The following is a 7,716-nucleotide window of genomic DNA, read 5'->3' as shown; positions in this document are numbered from 1 at the left end:
AATGACTGGCAGAATCCGAGATCTGGGAGAAGAAACAATAGAAGAGGACTGGAAAAAAATTAAGGACTACTTACAAAAACATTATAAGTTATATGAATGTTGAAAATTTGCTAAGTTTTGGCGAAATTAGCTTCAGTGATCAAATTTGAGAATGGTGGAAATTAGGGTATAATTATGAAAGAATCAAAGTTTAGAGTAATGTCTTTACTTTAGGACCAATGATGGGGAAAAGTGAATTAACAACAAGTAATCTAAACTTAAATATAATTAGATGGAAAAAAAGAAAAACGCATGAAACAAGGTAACAATTTGCTGTCATTTTTATTGTAAAGAATGCAGGGGGTGGAGGATGTGGGGAAGTCCAGTGGATTATGAAAAAGTGTATGGAAAACATGAATATATTTCTTCTTTTTTATTTTCTTCCTTTTTCTTCCTTTTTCTTTCTGTAAAGCCGCTTTTGTTGAGACACTGACTATGTTATCGACCCTGGAAAAAAGCAATAAAAAATATATTTTTTTTTTAAAAAAGCACACCAATCAGCAGTACTGGGTTTAGATACACGTTGGCTCAGAACATTTGTAGCACATGCAATGTCTGGCCTTGACCACTGGCTTAAATACAACAGTGATCCTATTTTTTGAGTGATAAGCTTAAACCTCTTTTCCAATTGACTTGTGAGCTTCTGGATCTCATTTGTGGAACTCCCTGCCACAAGCAAGTCATCAACAAAGACTAAAAGCATTAGATATTTGTTGCCTGTCCCCTTGGTGTACAGACATGGATCAGCCACACTCCTTTTAAAACCAATTTTTACAAGGGCTTCATTTAAACACTGGTTCCAACACCTTCCACTTTGTTTGAGACCATAAACAGCCTTTCTCAAACGCCAGACTGCACCATTCCCCTCTTCAAACCCAGGGAGTTGTCTCATTAACACTTCATGGTCTAAATTTGCATGCAGATATGCAGTATCAACATCAAAATGGTGCACTGCTAGTTGTCTTACAGCAGCAATGGAAAGCATTAAACGAAAAGTTTCACTCTTTACCGTGGGAGAAAACACTTCATCATAACTCTCTGCACTTCGTGACAGAACCACGCGTCCTGGGCATAAATTGAAACGCCACCCTTTGCCATAGGACTGATATCCCACAAACCGCAGTTTCTGCGCTCTAGCGCCCCCTTTCTGGCGCTGAGCTTTGGGAATGTTTACATGTGCCCAAGAACCCCAATTATGGAGCACTGTCCACTCTGGTTCTTTCCCAAACAACATACGATATGGTATATCTTTTATAGAACTAGACCAGGTTCTATTAATCAAAAAGTTTGCGGTCAGAAAAGCCTCGCCCCACAGCCTATGGTTGTGGCCCAATCCTGCATCCACTAGCAGGCAGTCCTTTACTGACTGTATCACAGCCCCACGTCTTTCACACAGACCATTTTCAGCAGGGCTATAAGGGTTAGTCAAACGGTGAGTGATCCCCTTACGTCGCAACCATGTCCCAAATTGTTTGTTCAGAAATTCTCCGCCCCTATCTGTTTGCAACTGCACAACAGGGCGAGCAAAGAGCTTTTCAGCTTGGGCAACCCATTCTCTGAATGTGGGGAAACACTCAGATTTCTGCTTTAACAAAAACAACCAACTAAAACGTGATTTGTCATCTATTACCAGAAAAGCATATCTGGCGCCCCCTTCAGTCTTCTGTGGAAAAGGGCCTATCACGTCACAATGGACAAGTTCTAAAACCTCTTTAGATACTCTGTCGCTTTTAGAAGCCACAGGCTTCCTCTTAGATTTGGCCATTTTACATACATTGCAATCTAGGAAACAGTTACAGCTATTTACTTTTAGGTTCTTGCACACCTTTTGCATCTCTGAAAACACACGGAAATTGGCGTGACCCAGTTTTCTGTGCAGTTCATGTACACACCCCTTATGAACTGGCAAATTATCCTGAACCACCTGGGCTGCTTTAACAGGCTTGTCCTGCATTACATATAACCCATTTTCCATCTTTGCATGGCCACATACCTGAGTTCCATTATTTATCAGGCAGCCATCCTGCGTGAACTTAACACTAGACCCTGCATTAATCAAACAGCTTACAGACAGTAAACAATAGTCCAAACTGCTGACAAACAGAGTCTCTGGTAGAGTAGTGTTCAAGCACCGCAGGAAACATGTTCCCTGGCCATCAATCTTGCTTCTACGACCATCAGCAAGATAAATTGAGTCTTTTCCATCAGCTGGCTTCTCCAGGGTCCTAAAGCCCTCCCGACTATTGCAGATAATCCTGCTGCTGCCAGAGTCCAGCAACCATGTTCCTCGAGGTATCTTTCCTCTCGAGAAAATGCAGACACAAACTGAGCAGAACGCATGTTCTTCTTCCCTGAAGAGAACCCCTTCTGCTTACGTTTCTGTGTCGATTGCTGTCTCTGCTCCATGTCGTCTCCTGGAAGTCTTGCCCTGCATTGACGTTGGAGATGCCCGGGTTGGTTGCATCTATAGCATCTCCTCACCGCCATGGCCAAGTCCAAACCTTGGCGTTGCTGAATGCTTTCCTGATCCTCAGATCCTAGCCGCTCCAGCGCCGCTGCAGACAGTTACAGCTTGCCACCAACTGCTCCAACGCACAGCCACTGTCTCCGTACACCACCAGGACTCACCAGTTCCTTGCTGAAATGCTGTTAGTCGTTTTGCACTCTGCACATGCTCAGAAACACTGGGCCCATAACCTGTCAGTGTGTGATGGCCGGGGATTCCTAGTCTGAGAGTGAACCGGAGGAATCCCAGCCGGCACAGGAGTCCCTGCCTCCCGGGCCGGCTGAACTGGGGCAAGGCCTAGATGCTGAGAAGCCTGCACCTGTGCCGGGTCCTCAGGGGCAGGCACCAGGTGAGACCATTCTGGCCCCAGAGGTGCTGGAGGACTCAGTGGCTACAGGTGAGCCTCCCCTGGGGCCCAGTAACCCTTCGGCCTCTCCTGAACTGCAGAGGCTTAGGGCAGAGAGGCGAAGGGAACTGGTCTCTCCCAGGAGGAGTGCTCGCCTTAAGGCCAGGAGAGGCGGGGCTCCTGGGGGCCGGGACCGCCCCCGGCCTTAGAAGAAGATAAAGGTCAGGCAGCCCGGTCCCAGGTTGCGGGAGCAACGTCGTTGTGGAGTACCTGCTTGACCCAGACCTAGATCTGCACTCCCGGTGTGCCTGTTCCTCGCCCGGCTTCCTGCTCCTGACTCTCCGTTATTCCTGTTCCTCGCCCGGCTGCCCGCTGCTGACCCACCAGTGTTCCTGTTCCCCGCCTGGCTCCCTGCTTCTGCTCTACCAGTGTTCCTGTTACCCGCCTGGCTTCCTGCTGCTGCCCTACCAGCGTTCCTGCTCCCCCGCCCGGCTCCCTGTTTCGGACCTCGCGTCTCATCTAGTGATTGTCTACCTTGCTAGTGACTCTGGACTGAACTTCGGATACGGTATTAGAACCTCCCCCCCCCCCCGGGACCAGCACAGTTTGCTCCCGCCACACTCGCACTCCCTCTTTGTTGGGGTGCGTTCGGGAAGAGTCAGAGGCCATGGCCGACCAAGCGGCTAGACTGTTGGCAATAGCCCAGGAGAACCAGGCCTTGACACACACCGTGCAGCAGCTCAGTAACGCGGTTCCGGCACTTCAGCAGCGGTTGGACGCCCTCCCGGCTCCTGGGGCCGACGCCCCGGCTCCTGGCAAGTACCCAGTGGCTTTGCCTGAGAAATTTGATGGGGCCCCGGCCAGCTTTCCCATGTTTCTTGCCCAGGCCAAGCTGTACATTCAGGGGCGCACCCGGAACTTCCCTGACGACCGCACCAAGGTGCACTTTTTGATTAGTTTGTTAAAAGACCAGGCGGCCAAGTGGGCGTTGCCGCTGCTCAGGCAGGACTCCCCTTTGCTGGCGGACTATGTGGGGTTTTGCAATCTGTTGGAGGCCGCGTTCGGCAACCCCCAGAAGGGGAGTCAAGCCAACCGGGCGATTCGGCGGTTGAAACAGGGCAAGTCCACGGTGGCCGCATACACCACGGAATTCCGGCTGCTGGCACAGGACTTGACCTGGAATGACTCTGCTCTTCGGGACCAGTATCTCAAGGGGCTTTCAGACTAGATACTGGACCAGCTGGCCACTATGGAACGCCCCACCACGCTAGACACCCTCATTCAACGGAGTCTACAGATAGACGATCGGTTAGAGGACCGTCGTCAGGATCGGGGCCGCCGGCACTTCCAGGTCTCGGCACCAGTTTCTACCAGCAGCCCCACAGGCACAGCTGAGTCATTGGAGGAACCTATGCAGCTTGGGGCAGTGCGGCCATGCCTCTCCCCCGCAGAGAAGTCGCGGCGTCGGGAGGGGAATCTATGTCTCTATTGTGGCGGAAGCGGACACTATGCCCGGTCCTGTCCTGAGAATCGCCAGCCACAGGGGAAACCGCCAACCCCAGTAGCTGATGGCCCTGGCTACCTGGGGTCCCAAACAGCACAGAATGGGGCCGCACCAATTGAACTACAACACCTTATGGTTCCGGTACGTCTATACCCTCCAGGTGGACCCTGGATTCTTACCCATGCTCTAGTGGATTCGGGGGCAACCCGCTCCTATATGGACGCTGCTTTTGCTGCCCAGCATCGGGTGCCACTTCGGAACAAGCCAGAACCGGTACAGGTGGAGGCAATCGACGGACGGCTCCTGCGTTCGGGTGCCGTTACTCAGGAGACCCAGCCCCTGGTCGTGTGCCTCCAGCAGCACCGTGAGATGCGAACTTTGGATATTGCCTTCATGCCCCAGTTCCCCCTGGTGCTTGGGATGGACTGGCTGGAGGCTCACAATGTGCAGATTGACTGGGTCAAACGGACTGTACACTTCCCAGACCCAAGTTCTTCTGCTGAGACTGAGATGCTAGCAGCTGCGCCCACTGAGGAGGCTGCTGCAACGCTCCCCGCTGAGTACCGGGACTATCACGACGTGTTCGAGGAACGGGGGGCAGACCAGCTGCCGCCGCATCGGTCCTTTGACTGCGGCATAGACCTCCAGCCCGGAGCGCCCCTACCGGTGAGTCGCTTATACTCTTTAACAGAGCCAGAGCGCGAGGCTTTGCAGGACTTCTTGCGCAAGAACCTGGAGCGTGGGTTCATTAGGCCTTCTACCTCGCCCACTGCTGCGCCAGTGCTCTTTGTTAAAAAGAAATGTGGGGAGCTCCGCCTTTGCCATGATTACCGGGCCCTGAATAAAATTACCATCCCAGACCGGTACCCCTTGCCCCTTATTTCGGAGTTACTGGAGCGGGTGCAAGGGGCGCAGGTGTTCACCAAGCTAGACCTCCGGGGTGCCTACAATTTGATTCGGATCCGAGCCGGGGATGAGTGGAAGACAGCATTCGGGACCCGGTACGGGCAGTTCGAATACCTACTTATGCCCTTCGGTTTGTGCAACGCGCCTGCTGTGTTCCAACGGTACATCAACCACGTGTTCTAGGACTTGCTAGACAAGTACGTGGTGGTGTACTTGGATGACATTCTGGTTTACTCCCGTGACCCGGCGCGCCACGAGGGTCATGTCCGGACCGTGCTGCAGCGCCTGCGCGAGCACCGTCTGTATGCGAAGCTCAGCAAGTGCGAGTTCCATCAGCGGTCAGTGGACTTCCTGGGTCACCGACTCTCACCAGGTGGGGTGCAGATGGATCCTGGGAAGGTGGCAGCGGTTCGAGAATGGGCGGCACCTCGGAACCGCAAGGACCTACAGCGTTTCCTGGGGTTCGCCAACTATTACCGGACCTTCATTGCGGATTATGCTCATCGCACCACCCCGTTGACCCGGCTACTGCGCCCCAAGACGCCGTTTTCCTGGGACAAAGAGGCAGAGGAGGCATTTCAAGGGTTGAAGGCCTGTTTCCAGAGAGCGCCAATCTTGCAACATCCGGATCCTTCTCGACCCTTTGTGGTAGAGACTGACGCCTCCAGTACGGCTCTCGGTGCCGTCTTGTCTCAGCAGTGCGGACCGGAAGCGCCACTCTTACCCTGCGCCTACTATTCGCTCCTCCCAGCGGAGCGTAACTATACCGTGTGGGAGCGGGAACTACTGGCCATCAAGGTAGCCTTTGAGGTTTGGCGCCACCATCTTGAGGGGGCTCGACACCCGGTGGAGGTGAGAACCGACCACCGGAACCTGGAATACCTCCAGACCACCCACAAGCTGAACCAAAGGCAGCTCCGGTGGGCGTTGTTCTTTTCCCGGTTCCAGTTCCGGATCCGCTACATCCCTAGCTCCCAAAACCAGAAGGCGGATGCCCTGTCCCGGAAACCTGAAGACAATGCAGACACGGTACAGCACGCAGTACCCACCACGATCCTACCACCAGCTGCATTCCTGGCCACCCAGGAGGTTGAGCCACTGCAGGCTCGGGTGCGGGAACAGCAGCGGGTCGACGCTTGGGCCCAGGAACGACTCTGGGAACTGGCCGAAGGGTCATGCCCTCAGTATCCAGGGCTGGTCTTGCATCAGGGTCTTCTGCTGCACCACGGGCATCTGTACATCCCACCAGGGCCGCTGCGGGCTGAGGTTCTCCGGATGACCCATGATGCTCCAGCAGCGGGGCACTTTGGGCGGTATCGGACCACCCATCTGGTAAGCCGTGAGTTTTGGTGGCCCCGTCTGAAGGCTGACGTGGCTCGCTACCTCGCTGGTTGTGATGTCTGCAGGCGGGCCAAGGGACCTACCGGGCGACCCCCCGGCCTTCTTCAGCCGTTGCCGGTTCCACCACGTCCTTGGCACACAGTTTCTCTGGACTTTGTAGTGGAGCTACCCCCGTCTCGGGGCTGTACCTGCCTCCTAGTTTTCTCCGACCATTTCACGAAGATGGTGCACTGTGCCCATCCGTACCCTCAGCTAAGGAAACCGCTCAGCTGTACCTTCAGCATGTCTTCCACCTGCATGGCCTACCTGAGCGTGTGGTGTCCGACCGTGGCGTTCAGTTCACGTCCCGGGTTTGGCGTGCTTTGCACCAGGCCATCGGAACAGAAGGCTGTCTCTCATCTGCTTACCACCCACAGACTGATGGCCAGACGGAACGGGCGAACGCGGTGCTGGAGCAGTACCTCCGGTGCTGGAGCAGTACCTCAGGAGCAGGGACACATGATCAGATTGGCCTTGATGTGCCAGTGGTTCGGCCTTATAGGCCTGTTTGACATTTGTATACAGCCTGTCCAGAGTCCTTTCTCCCCTGGTTGCACACTTTATGTGTTGATAGAATTTAGGTAGGACCACTTTCAAATCTGCCTGGTTGAAATCCCCGCATACAAGAAATGCAGCCTCGGGATATTTGCCTTGTTGTCTGCTGATGGCATCATGCAGAAGACCCATTGCCTCATTGATGTTCGCATCAGGTGCAATGTATACTATAGTTATCAGTACTGCTGTAAATTCTCAGGGGAGATATATAGGTCTGCATTTAAGCGTCATAAATTCCACAGTTGGGGAGCAATGACTGGCTATCACAGCGTGGTTTGTGCACCAGCTGTTATTCACGTATGCACACAAACCTCCCCCCCCCTTCTTTTACCAGAGTCCTCTGTTCTATCATGGCGGAAAGCTGTATAGCCTGTTAGTTCTATGGCTGAGTCAGGAATAATTGGTGTCAGCCAAGTTTCTGTAAGCAGCAGAAGACAGCATTCACTCACAGTTTTCTCCGTTGCTATCCACAATTTCCAC

This window comes from Podarcis bocagei (genome assembly GCF_964188305.1).
Source record: "Podarcis bocagei genome assembly, chromosome: W".
Classification (NCBI taxonomy): domain Eukaryota; kingdom Metazoa; phylum Chordata; class Lepidosauria; order Squamata; family Lacertidae; genus Podarcis; species Podarcis bocagei.
Note: the sequence above shows the minus strand (reverse complement) of the source record.